At 42.3% G+C, this 12,986-nt stretch overlaps 3 long non-coding RNA genes across 3 annotated transcripts; 1 reads left to right on the top strand and 2 right to left on the bottom strand.

Annotated features, from left to right (window-relative positions):
• The first annotated feature begins 1,691 nt into the window (after positions 1 to 1,691).
• LOC138983854 (uncharacterized) lies at positions 1,692 to 7,487 on the top strand. Its single transcript, XR_011461285.1, has 3 exons — positions 1,692 to 2,212; positions 2,817 to 2,876; positions 5,621 to 7,487. It is a non-coding gene; the product is annotated as an uncharacterized lncRNA (long non-coding RNA).
• LOC138983863 (uncharacterized) lies at positions 3,346 to 7,561 on the bottom strand. The gene is made up of 2 exons (XR_011461293.1): positions 7,481 to 7,561; positions 3,346 to 5,042 (listed from the first exon to the last, which is right to left on the bottom strand). It is a non-coding gene; the product is annotated as an uncharacterized lncRNA (long non-coding RNA).
• A 281-nt stretch (positions 7,562 to 7,842) lies between these two features.
• LOC138983847 (uncharacterized) lies at positions 7,843 to 9,573 on the bottom strand. Its single transcript, XR_011461281.1, has 3 exons — positions 9,113 to 9,573; positions 8,483 to 8,567; positions 7,843 to 8,321 (listed from the first exon to the last, which is right to left on the bottom strand). It is a non-coding gene; the product is annotated as an uncharacterized lncRNA (long non-coding RNA).
• Positions 9,574 to 12,986: the final 3,413 nt, after the last annotated feature.

The following is a 12,986-nucleotide window of genomic DNA, read 5'->3' as shown; positions in this document are numbered from 1 at the left end:
GTATTTTTTCAAACCGGTACGCAAACTTTAATGATGCAAACAGTCCAGAAAAAAACGGTAGGCAGGTCGTTGGAACCAGTAAGAGTCCAACTCAGAGTACTGATTTTATTTTTTAACCAGCGAAAAAAAACCCGGTAGTTCTAAAAATCAACCTCGTCGGTCATACCGGCAGCCAATTTTGTTCCGGTATTTTCTCGTTTCAACCGGTAAAATACCGGTAATTACCGGTTAACGCCAATACTGAACAGGGTCCTGGCTATGAACATTGCTCACCAGCTTGTGTTTGAAGGTTGACACGCTGACACAATTATGCACAGTAGCAACATGCCCCCACGAAAAAAAAACTGAGCGATTTGGATAGAGGAAGGCCAATAGGATGGCTACAAGACGGTGTTGCTGCCAGGCAAGTGGCCCAGAGGCTAGGAGTGGCTCCCTCTGTCATCATCAGACTAAAACAGAGATTCCACGCAACTGGAAGAGTGCAGGAGCGACAACGTTCTGGTCGGCCCAGAGTCACCACACAAAGAGAGGATCGCTTCATTCAGAGGCAGGCCATGCAACAAAGATTGGCTACGGCAAACAACATTAGGCAACGTCTACAAGCTACCACCAACACTGTTGTTAGTGGTCAGACGATCCGAAACCGCTTACACAACTGTGGCTTGCGTGCAAGGCGTCCAGTCCGAAGAACAACCCTGACTGCTAATCACCGAGCAGCTCGCCGAGCCTGGTGCACTCAACATGTGAGGTGGCAACGTCAGCAGTGGGCTCAGGTGTTGTTTACAGATGAGTCCCGCTTTTGCTTGGAACCTGCTGATGGTCGCATCCGAGTGTGGAGGCGTCGCGGAGAGCGTTTTGGCGGAGGCTTTGTGATGGTCTGGGGAGGGATCAGCACACGTCTAAGGACACCTCTGTACCATGTAGTGGGCAACTTGACCGGTGTCCGCTACCAGAATGAGATCCTGCAACCCATGGTCGTTCCAGCCCTCCAAGCGATCGGCCCTCGTGCGATTCTTCAGGATGACAACGCACCTCCCCATCGCTCTGCACCTTCATCCAGCAGGCCAGGGTCAACAGGATGCTGTGGGCAGCCAACAGCCCGGACATGAACCCCATAGAGCACATGTGGGACGAGCTTTGTCGTCGGGTACAGCAACATCACCCTCCTCCTGCCAGTCTGGGTCAACTGCTGCAATGGCTCCAGCAGGAATGGAATGGAGTTCCCAGAGCATTCATATGCAACCTGATCCACTCCATGCGCCAACGATGTGTTCAATGCCTGGCACACAACGGAGGGCACACGCGTTATTGACACTGATTCACATTGTTGTGAATTCCATTTTCGAGGGTTGTCACGTTTGACACACTCTAGCTAAATTGTCGCTGCCGCGTTCGTTCTTTGCTTTGTTTGTCATTACTCCTTGGTTGTTCAATTATATAATTTTAAAAACATGAAAGAATTCGGTCTTGTCTGTTTTGTGTGGCGTGCTTGTAAAAAAGTGATCCTTAACTTTTTTTTGAAGAGTATATAGTTGACTTATTTGTACTTTGCGGGAAAGTATCGATAGTATATTTTGTAAACACAATATTCATGTTTGGACGAGAATGCAGTCGAACTTTCTAGTCCTGTCAAAACAATTTGTTTACCACGTTGTTTTGAGTCGTGGGTTCGTGGCGTTCGCTGGGATTAAAGTGTAACTAAACAGACATTTTGAAGTGTCAGCTTTACTGAATTGCTTTATGTTTTGTCCAAGTATAGACCTGTAGAAGCGATACTGGACGATTTTTCCAACGTTTACTGTGTTTTCTGATTTACTACGATTTTTTAAAAGTGTTGAACCCATTTCAGATTTACCTGCTTATCTGTTCTTGATTTGATACTTCCAAAGAACAAGTGGTACTTTGAGTTCCGGTTTTATGTTTTAACCAATCAGAATTTGGTTCCTAAATAAAATCGTCTGCTGCCTGTCCCAGCAGAGTCGGCAACAAGCACTGCTTGCCACATGTGTGATGTTAACAACAGAAATAGCCATAAATTGGGCAAGGTAGCAATGTAAATGAATTGGATCTAACTAATGTGCTTGTACTGCATCTCTGGCCTTTGAATTCACTCCAAATGTACTGGCTCAGCGTGAGAGGCAACATCCTGTCGAAGTCGTAAGCACGAGGCTGACTGGGAGATTATTATTCGAAGAGCATGCTGAAACGGATTGTAAGTACAATATTTTACATGTTCTCGACATTTCTGTTGATCTTTCCTTAACTTTAATTGTTTCCTTGATTTAAAACCCTAGGGCTTGTATTTTCAGTTGTGATACTAAGCACGTATCTTTACCACAGTATCTGATCACTTCACACTTGAATTTTGGAATGATGAAGTGGAATTATTTCTGGATCTAATTTATTCCTTGTTCCCCCCCTCTCGATTCCTTTTTTCGCCACATATGTATTGTCGTGTAAGGGGGTAGATGCGTGTACTGGCTGATTTTTTTACTTCGGTCAGATACAGATGATTGGAAAAAACACTTGTCAAGGATTTCAGAATTTAATAGATCTGTTCGAAGTTTTTACGGGATGGGTCCTGTTACAATACAGACTGAATGTGCCCAAGATGAACTTTTGATTAAACATACACACACAAATGAATCTCTTGATTTTGTTATACGGCGAATGTCCAGTTTCCACCACCACGTCTGTGGTATGTTTTTATGCTGTTTGATTGAATAGACTGACGTGCATTCTCTCGCAAATGTGCGCGCGTGTGTGTTTGTCTGTGCCTCAGACTTATTAATCAAAGATGATGTTGCACATTGCAGATCTATGCGACAGGAGCAAGTGGACAAGACAGCTACATTTGTCTGAGCGAAGATCCAACGGTAAGCTCTTTTAGCCAAAGACAGCGAGCCTGGGTGCATGCATGCAAGCTTCTATCATGTTCGTGTGAGTGCTGCAGGGCTATTAGACGACTTTTCATTATTCTTGATTTGGAGATCCATGCAGGGTATTAGAAAGTGCAGAATATACACGTTTGAACAAATACGATGTGTGTTTGCTCTGAAAAAAAGAAAAAACGCAACAAACAAACATTGTATTTGTTTAAAGTATCACAAATATTTATTACCTGTATCTGCATGTTTTGATAATGATGAAGGGTAAATTACTTTGACGTGTGCTTTTTTTTTTAACCACACTGATAACGAATGATAGAAACACAGACACACTTAATAACATATCCACAAAAATTGTAACAATAAATGTAAGCTGAACAATGCCTGCAACACATTTCAGGCCTCAGAAGGAAGTAATTATGAGATTCAGACAGAGAGAGAAAGCCCAACACGAAACCAGTTGTGACATTTTTTATTTCATTATGTAATATTAAAAACACGACAACAACGTATTTCCTGTACTTAGTTTCGTGCAATTATGGATTGCAAAGTATGTCTAATTGAGTGGCATAAAGAGGCACAGTTGCATGAAAAACCAACTCGGATCTTGACTAGGATCAGGATTTTACATGGACACAACCTAGAATTTAACATCCTGGGGGGAGGGGGGTACTGCGCCTTTCACATCAAGATGTAAAGATCTATTTTAAATAATACTTATTAGAAGGGAACAAAATCAAACAAACTACAACAATCGTTCTGAGGGGAAAGAATTACCTCTTCCGAAGAAATTACCTCCCTTGCTTTTCTTGTCGTGACTTATGTAGAGTAAAGTGAATAGAAAGTGAATCAGTCAGTAACAAAAAAAACCCACAACATTTCTTAAGATCAATGAGGAGTCTTGAAGTATTTGTCAATGTTAATCTTGTATGCATAACAGATAATATATTACGGATTGATAATTAAAGAAAATCGTCTCTTCTACAGGGTTGACCCCCCTAAAAAGGACACCCACAACCATGCACATTACTTCTGCATCTGTTGAACCAATTATTTTATATATGGTATTCATTAACTTCAGTTTATGTTCTGCCTTTCCAGTAAGTGGCAATTTTGTAAATTGAATGGTCTGACTTTTGTGCAATTTTAATTTTTTTCTCCAAATTCGGGGGTCGACTAAACAGAACGAGTTTTGACATTGAGCGGTAGCCATTTTTACCTAATTTAAACCCTTCAGGCTTTTACCTTTTTGATTATTTTGAATGTCTGAGTATGTAAAAACATCCCCTTCAACCTCCAGGCTATCGATGACCTGAAGAAAGCATGCAGTTACAGCTAGGTTCAGGGCAATCCTCAGACACGAAAGCGTTGGTGTCATTGGTGATGCAAAAGTTAGATAATTTAACCTACAAATTTGCCATTTTGTGAACTGCACATGCATAAAATCAAGTTTAAGTATGCTGAATATGAAGTTATCCAGTCAATTGGTGTAGAAGTTATAGCATTTCTGTCAGTTAACAGTATTTAAAATCTCTAAAGTAAAATCTGACATATTCGAAAGTTTTGCATAAACACCCAGACAATTTTTACGATATTCTCCTAAGCTTCTCCACTTCTCAGCCCTGTCTTGGAAATGAATTCGAATAAGGCAGTCAAAATAACTTAGTTTGGAGCACCCATCAATCAGAATAAGCATTAACTTTTGACACAGGAAATATCTTCTACCGAAAGCTCTCCTGGTTTTATTCTACATTTTTCCTGCATAATGGTAACAAATATAATGATAAATCTAAACAACGAAGTGACTGTGGTAAGATGAACAAAGTTAAAAAACAAAGGATTACTGTAAATGGTTTACGAATCGAAATCTAAACAAGTTTTAATGATAAATAAAATGATAAAAAAATAAAATAAAAAAAAAAGCTAACGTCCTCGCATTTGTCCAGAATTATTCCATGTTTAACATGGGAACAGAGGGATAATTGGTCTAAAGAATTTTTAAAAAGGAGGGTTAGGGTAACCCTAACCTACCCTAACCCTCTTTGGACTATCTGTATGCAATGCCCGCTATAGGTGAAAGACTTTTGTGGAAGCCATGGAAGAATGCATCGCTGTTGTGCTGGTTCAGCTTGAGGTCCTGTCCTAGCGAATATCCTGCACACACAAAAACACGACTTTTTAAGCCACTTATGTTGCATTCCGTGACATAGCTTTGTTAAAACCGTGTGCCTGATAATAATGACAGATTTTGTTGATATACATTTATTTTAAGACACCCCATATAATATTGTTTGACAATCTCTTTCAACATAGTTTACGAATCACCAATGTGTATACAAACGCAAATAACCCACAGGTCAATAAATTACTTTCCAGAGAGAGAGAGAGAGAGAGAGCGAGAGAGAGAAACCTAGAGAAATCAAAATGTGTGCTATATAAAACAAGGATAATCACTGTCAAATCTTTGCTTGTACCTGCATGGTGTTTACTGCGCTATATACACAACCTGTTTTATTTCATTTATTTATTTTTTTTTTTTTTTTTTTGGGGGGGGGGGGGGATGTTTTGTGATGAGGGTTTTTTCAAAGCCTTTACTGCTTTAGTCATTGAATCCACCCGACTTCGATTTATTGTTCAGTGATGGGTAATTGTGTGACCAACTATGTAAGTTAGTGATTGTTCTGGCTTCATACAATGACATTGCATTAATTTTATAAGTGTATGTGTTTCAGGCAAAAGCTGATATTACAGTCCTAGTTGTATGCAGTACCTCTGCTTCTTCGTTCAGGAATCAAAGTATACAATCTAAACCGATTATTTTGTTCAATAATGTTCAGCTTACCATCCCGAAGGAGGCAGTAACGTGCCGAGATATTGATTATAGATATTAACGTACCTAACCTGGTTACTGGTGTGTTTTCTTTTTATTTCAATAATGTAAATGTGTGACAACTTGCAGGGTACTTGATGTTCAGAGCAATTTTTCTGGCAAAAGACCTTTTATGGATCAAAGAAAACTTTTGTCGTGGTGCACAAGTCAATCAATTTGGTTGATAAATAATTTGTGCTGCATTTTCCCTGGTTCCAAAACGTAGTATGTATTACCACATGTCCTTACCTGTCATTGGCATCACATGATTCTCTGCAAGCAGTCTTTTGTGGAAATACGTCATTTAACACTTGCACTTATAGTTGGGCTGATGGGGTCTATGTCGACCAAAAGAGTGGGATTCCCTGTAGGTCGAGTTCCTGTAGGTGGATTCCCTGTATACCTAAGACTTTAAAATTGGCAATCTAGTATACAGGGAATCCCACAGGGTGCAGTTTTTCAATAAAACTTGCAAACCATACTCGAATTTCTAAGAAATATCAAAAAAAGATCGAAAAACATCAAATTCTAACGATGTCGCTAAGCATCACGTGACTTTCATTGATATTAGCAAAACGCTACAGGAACTACACCCTGTGGTATTCCCTGTATACAAGATTGCCAATTTTAAAGTCTTAGGTATACAGAGAATCCACCTACAGGAACTCGACGTACAGTGAATCCCATTCTTTTGGTCGACATAGACCCCATCAGCTATAGTAGGTGGCTGTGGAACGGTAGACATGCAACGACAACGAACAACAAAAGACAAAGTGTGGAGTACACTCATTTTTCTTAACATACGCTAAGTTTCTTTGAGAATGCTCCAAGTGAAAATCAGGGGTTCCTAGGCCTGATATCACAATTAAACAGCTTCTTCTCAGAATCAGGAGGGAAAAAACGAGATGTCGTGACAAGAACAGACAGCAGCAGCAGCAACAACAACATTGCTAAATCGTCGCTTTAACAAAATTTCATGTTTAGTATCGCAGACAAAGCACGGCTACTGATCCGACCAAAGCCACACTTCATGCACGATGGGCACATTGTTATGGCCAGCTTGTTAACGTGAGCATTGTGTATGTTTTACATAGAATTGAATGTGTTTGTCGTTGTGTCTGTCATCTATCCTAGTCGTTTGATTTAGAATAAAGCAAACTTATTACAATGACGATTTTCTTCGGTTTTTGATGAAGGATTGGCATCAAGACTTTTCCTATTTTCCAACTCTGCCACCATACACTGGCCGTTCAGGTCTGCATGTCGACCACATGGTGTGTGATCAGATTTTTCGGACATGTTCACAATGCTTACATGACCACCAAATGGAAAATCAGTTGGTATTTGTTATGTTTTTGTGTAAGCACAATCTTCATACAAGTAAACAGAAACAGTTTTGTTGCAAACAGAGCCTTCATAAGAAAAAAATGCTTCTATGTCAAACTACATACCCCCTTTTTGCGTAAAATATACCCATAAATTCTGGACATCATATTTTTATTTTTTTTCACAACAATGAAACCAAACTTTGGCATATGTTTTAGCAATATATTCACAATAAAACCTATGAGTTTGAAGGCTGCATCTTGTTTTGTTTATTTTTGAGAATTTTTTTGCAAACCCATGCAAATGGCCAGTTTCTGGGGAGAGACTGGGGAGATAATGGCCAGTATAGAAAGAGTTAATAAGTAAACTAATGTCAGAAGTACATGTAGGTATTTACCTTGTTTGCCTTCGCGTTCTTGATAGCCCGCTGCAGCATTTGTATCACTTCCCTTGACATTCAAAACGCCAATGTATTTCTGAAAGGAAAATAAAGATATTGACCGAAACATCACACAAGTGGTATATCATGCTAGGTTTTGTTTACAGTGCCTGTTCTACGACCACATCTGATTGTAATTTAAATAAAGAAAAACTGTATCCATTTATTACTTCTCTATTTGTGTGTGTTTGTGTGTGTGCAGGGGCGGATCACATCATTTTTAAGGGGGAGTTTCCAAATTTCTTTTAGGGACAATTTGACGACGCGAAGCGTTTAGTTGAAGACGCGAAGCGTTCAACCTCCTTGGGGGGGGGGGGGGGGGGGGGGTCCGACAAATGTTGATAAAAACAAGGAAAATGGATCAATCTGAGCCAAGAAACATCCCCTAATACACCTTCCAAAAAAGTAAATATATTAAGAAGAAAAATGTGAATCACAACAAGGACAATTGATCGATCTGGCGCAACCTGAGCAAACTAATTAGCCAACTTCTTTCCAAAATCGTCACTTAGAATACAAAGGCCGGCTCCTAAGTGGTCCGGAAACCCCGGAACCCCCCTCCGGATCCGCCCAGTGTGTGTGTGTGTGTGTGACCGATGACCTTCTCTAAATTCTTATCGTTGCGTTTGCATGGTAATACAGTTTTAATACTGGATATGCCCATGAAAAAATATCATTTCTTGTTCATGTCATTGTGTGTGTGTGGCCAGGACCGTGACTTCTGCTTGCCTCGACGTCTTCAGACAAGACACAAAATGCCAGCAGGCGTATGTTCTTGGAGCACTCAGTATGCCGTCATCTGCAAACAAATAAATACAAATTATTCAATTGTGTAAATAAAGAACAATCATTTTAATATTACAACAAAAAATTCATATAACTGTTGTCTTCACCAGAGACATCCACTACACTATCTTTAAATAAAACTGCCGTAAAAAATTGAAATACTATAAAACTTACCCCCACTCAGATCTATTTGGGATTATTCAAGTTTCAACCATGAAACGATGCCGGTTTGGACAGATCTGCTAGTTTGCCGCTGAAACTGAAATCAAAGGCGATCTTCAGAACTATTTCTAATCTTGTATTTGTGATTAATATAAAATACTGATCTTCCCAATAGAAGCTGATGTGTATACACGTGACCAGGACAAGGTATTTTGTTACAGGGCATTTACGCAGACGTCGCAGTTCAAAATATCGTTTTAGATCTGATTTTGTACAGCAGCCTGTGTGATTCAGAATCGTCTGCCCTTTATCGGTTTAACATTTTATGGACGATTCCTATGAGACTGCTCAATCATAACTGATGACAAATTCAGAAACAGATGATGGTTTCAAGTAGGCTACAGTAATGATTCGTTAAAAATGTCAAGCCACTCGTCGATCATTCACACTCAAAGAACCCAAGCCAAATCTGCTCTGGTTCCGAGCAGCTTTTTCCAACTGAGACCCTAATTGTTACGCATCTGCCGCGAAAAGATAGACCACAAACAAGCGGCACTGTACCATGAGTTTCGTTTATGTTGCTAAACAGATTAAATGTGCATTGTAAATGTGCTTACAGCAAAGAAATGCATCCTTACTTACCACAAAAATACTGGTACCACATTCATCGCACTTGTGTCTTCTTACCAAAACCTATCGATATGTTTGTTTACGATATATTGGTAATTACTAACCGTTAACTATTTTTCAAAAATCTTAAATGACTTTTAAGAATCAAAGAAAGATTCGCTAAAACGGTTGACTTCAGAAAATAAGCAATATTTTTCTGAACCATGAAATAAAAATCGAAAACTCCGTTTGATCTTTTATTTTGGTAGATTAATGACAACAGCCGGAACTGAAAGTACCAGAACCAAAAATTAAGGGCATTAATCAGGTAAACTAAGAAGATTGTCGTTCCTGGCGCGCACTTCACATGTCCGTCAAACAGTGTCCGAGTGAGAGAATTTTTTTTTTTTTCGCAGTTCGACAGTTTATGAGGCCCTTCTTCATATCAAAGTGTAAAGGTTGCTGAACGATGTTTTTCCTTTTTGCTTGTTTAGTTACACTTTAAGTGCGTCGGCGCTTTTGATGTACGTCACAGAGAATGTCACTATTCTAGTCCATGGACAGTTCATCTAATTTTAGTTGTATCATGTTCGGTCTGGAATATTCTCGAGATTGAGTATTTGCTATATAGGCCAGCGCGATTTTAATGTTTAAGGCTTCTACTTTGAGTTCTGCTATGATGTATCATTGTATGTATGGAATGCAAAATAAATCCTCGAACTCAATTTGACGAGTTGTTGTCTGCTGCTGTAGAATACAAGAACACAACTATACGACATTTGAGAACTTCGTCTATCTCAAGTGTCGCGTAACAATTGGGGGCCAAGCCGGGATCTACGTTTAACGCCAAGGGTTTTCCAGCAACAAAGACCAGTGTCAAGACAGTCACAGGAGGTAGCCATCAATCGGGTGTATCCTGAGGGATCAGTATTGGGACTACAGGACCGTGGATTCGGTGTGACTGTGTGAAGAGTTTGGTAATCGCCGCAGCTCGGTCGTGAGCAACGCCGGAGTGTATCGGGATTACAGAGGTTAGCTGCCGTTTGGACGAGGACTTCGTCGCGGAGCTAAAACATTAATACTACGAACTACGACTGAGGTACGTCGTGTACGCATCGTGAGTGGAGTGCGCCGTCACGTTAGACGAGGAGGGTGGCGGCCTGCGTCTACGAGGGGGACCAGCGACACGAGAGAAGCATCGGAGGTGCAGTAGAGACTGTGTTATTTTAGAAGAGCACATTCGTCTACGTTCGGGGCTGTGAAATAATACAGACGAACGCACCGGAAAAGACCAGAATGGCAGAGTTCTGGGAAAAAGGAGTTGAACTGGGACTGAAAGGCAAGCAGCTGACGGAGTTCGTCAAGTCCCAGGAACGACTGCTAGTGCAGCGTGAAGAAAGAGAAGCTCAGCGCCAGGAAAAGGAAATGGAATTCCAGCGCGAGCGTGAAGAAAGGCAAATGGAGCTGAAACGCTTAGAGCTCCAGATAGAAATGGAGATGAAGCGTTTAGAGCTCCAGACAGAAATGGTGCGTGTTCAAAATGAGCAGGAGGCACCACGCCAACGAGATAACCAGCAGAAAATGCTACACAGGGCATCGAAACTACCGGCATTCGCTGACGGGAAGGACCAGATCGACTGCTACCCAGCAAGATTCGAGAGGTTCGCCGAGAGTGCTAAATGGCGGCGCGATGACTGGGCGATTCAACTCAGTGCACATTTGACTGGGGCAGCACTTGAGGTTTACACTAGACTCTCAAACGATGACGCCAGAGACTATGATATACTGAAGGAGGCCCTGTTGCGTTGCTACAACTTCACTAAAAGGGGCTACCGTCAACGCTTCCGTGAATGCCAGCCTTTGTCTGGAGAGACACCGAGCCAGTTTGTGGAGCGCCTGTCGTCATACCTGCAGAAGTGGGTGGAGTTATCAGGTGAAGAGCGGTCATACGAGAGTCTGCGGGACTTGATCGTGAAGGAGCAGTTCCTTAATGCCTGCCCGAAGGACCTGGCGACCCGCTTGGAAGAGCAACAACTGCAGGGTTTGAAGGACATTACTGATGCTGCTGAGCGTTATCTCATTGCTCATGGAAGGACCCTGGGGAGGCCAAAGTCAACGAAACCTTTTCAGAAGAGCGGAAACCAGGGAAACCAACCTGCCAAGGGACAAACGGAGTCCGCACCATCATCCAATGAAGGGCAGAACATAACGTGCTTCAATTGCAAGGGCCACCGAGTCGCCAACTGTCCCCAAAAGAAAAATAACGGACATGACAATGTCAATGACAAAGCGCAAAAACATCGACGGAGATATTACGACAACAAGAGGCAAACGAGTAGCTCGAACCAGCAAGTATGTGCGAGCAGCGTCATACTTCCAAGGGCTGCCGAACAAGTGGCTACACCATCGGACGTGGAAGAATGTATATCTGATGGCCAGCTTCTACTCGCCAATGGCAAGTCAATCTCTGTCGTCGCCAGCGCAGCTGTGTCAGTGTCGAACATGCCCGTGTCGAAGGGATTTGTTGAGAGGCAGGAAGTGACTGTTCTCAGAGATTCGGGCTGCAATGGGGTCATCGTCAAAGAGGATCTGGTGCCAACAGAGAAGTTCACTGGTGACTTAAAGTGGACGCTCATGGCTGACAGCAAGTGCGTGAAGGCACCAGTGGCAAAGATCCACATCGATACTCCATACTTCATCGGAGAAGTTGAGGCCGTCTGCCTGAAGAAGCCCTTGTACAATCTGTTAATTGGGAACATTGAGGGTGCGAGACGTCCTGATGACCCTGATTTCGAATGGAGAATGGGCTCAGCTCAGCCCGCTGCTGAGGAGGAAGACCCACTGCCATTCGCGAATGAAGATATCAGTGAACTGTTACGAGATGACAGAGCCACTGTGCATCGCCGCGACCAGCCGCAGGTTGTAAGTGCTGTGACGACCAGAGCCCAGGCGAAGAAGGACAAAACAACTACGCCATTCAGGGTCACCAACAGTTCTGCAACTGCTGTCGTGGACAGGGATCGGCTGATTCAGCTACATGAAGCTGATTTGACCTTGACAAAGTACAGGAGTCGTCCTGTCAAGGAGATGACTAAGGGCGAAGGCACTGGGCACTTTGAGGTGAAGGCCAAGAGTGGCCAAGAGTGTTCCAGCACGCGAGATCGAGAGTCAACGGTGGGAAGCCATTACGTCAAGTTCTGGTGCCTCAACCACTTAGGCGCCAGGTGATGGAGGTGGCCCAGAGCATAAAGATGTCATCAATGTATCTTCTCCATAGTTCAGAGTTCACAGGCACTGGACTTTGTTGGAATAGTTTTCTTTCCAGTGCGGCCATGAACAGGTTAGCCACAGATGGTGCCATTGGTGTCCCCATCGCTGTTCCGTGAATCTGTTGATACACTTCTTCCTCAAATGTGAAGACATTGTTAGTTAGTACGTGATCAGCAACTTTGAAAATAGTCTCTGTTGGTGGCCGATCACCTTGTGGTCTGGAATCTAGCTCTTCCTTCTTCATGTCCGAGTGGGGAATGTTAGTATACATTCCAACAACATCAACCGTGACTAGTTTAGTGTTTTCCGGAAAGGGTCCGTGCTGGTTATTCCACTGGTCTATAGTGTTCAACATGTCTGTGGTGTCCTGGATGTAGATAGGAACGCTTTTTACACAGTCTTGCAACCAGTGGTCAACCAACTTTGATAGCTTTTCTGTTGGTCCGTTCACACCGCTCACTATAGGCCTACCCGGAGTGTTCGTAAGGGGCTTATGAATTTTGGGTAAAGTATAGAAGCGGTGACATTGCACATTGTTTTCATCGGTTACTGCCCAGTCTTTTGTCGTTTTATCAATGTCCCCCTTGTGACAGGGGAGGCTACCGCTCCTTTCGCAACGGACTCTGCACCCGGGTTG

The sequence above is a fragment of the Littorina saxatilis genome, linkage group LG1, assembly GCF_037325665.1.
Source record: "Littorina saxatilis isolate snail1 linkage group LG1, US_GU_Lsax_2.0, whole genome shotgun sequence".
Lineage (NCBI taxonomy): Eukaryota > Metazoa > Mollusca > Gastropoda > Littorinimorpha > Littorinidae > Littorina > Littorina saxatilis.
Note: the sequence above shows the minus strand (reverse complement) of the source record. Positions and strands in the feature narration are given on the sequence as shown.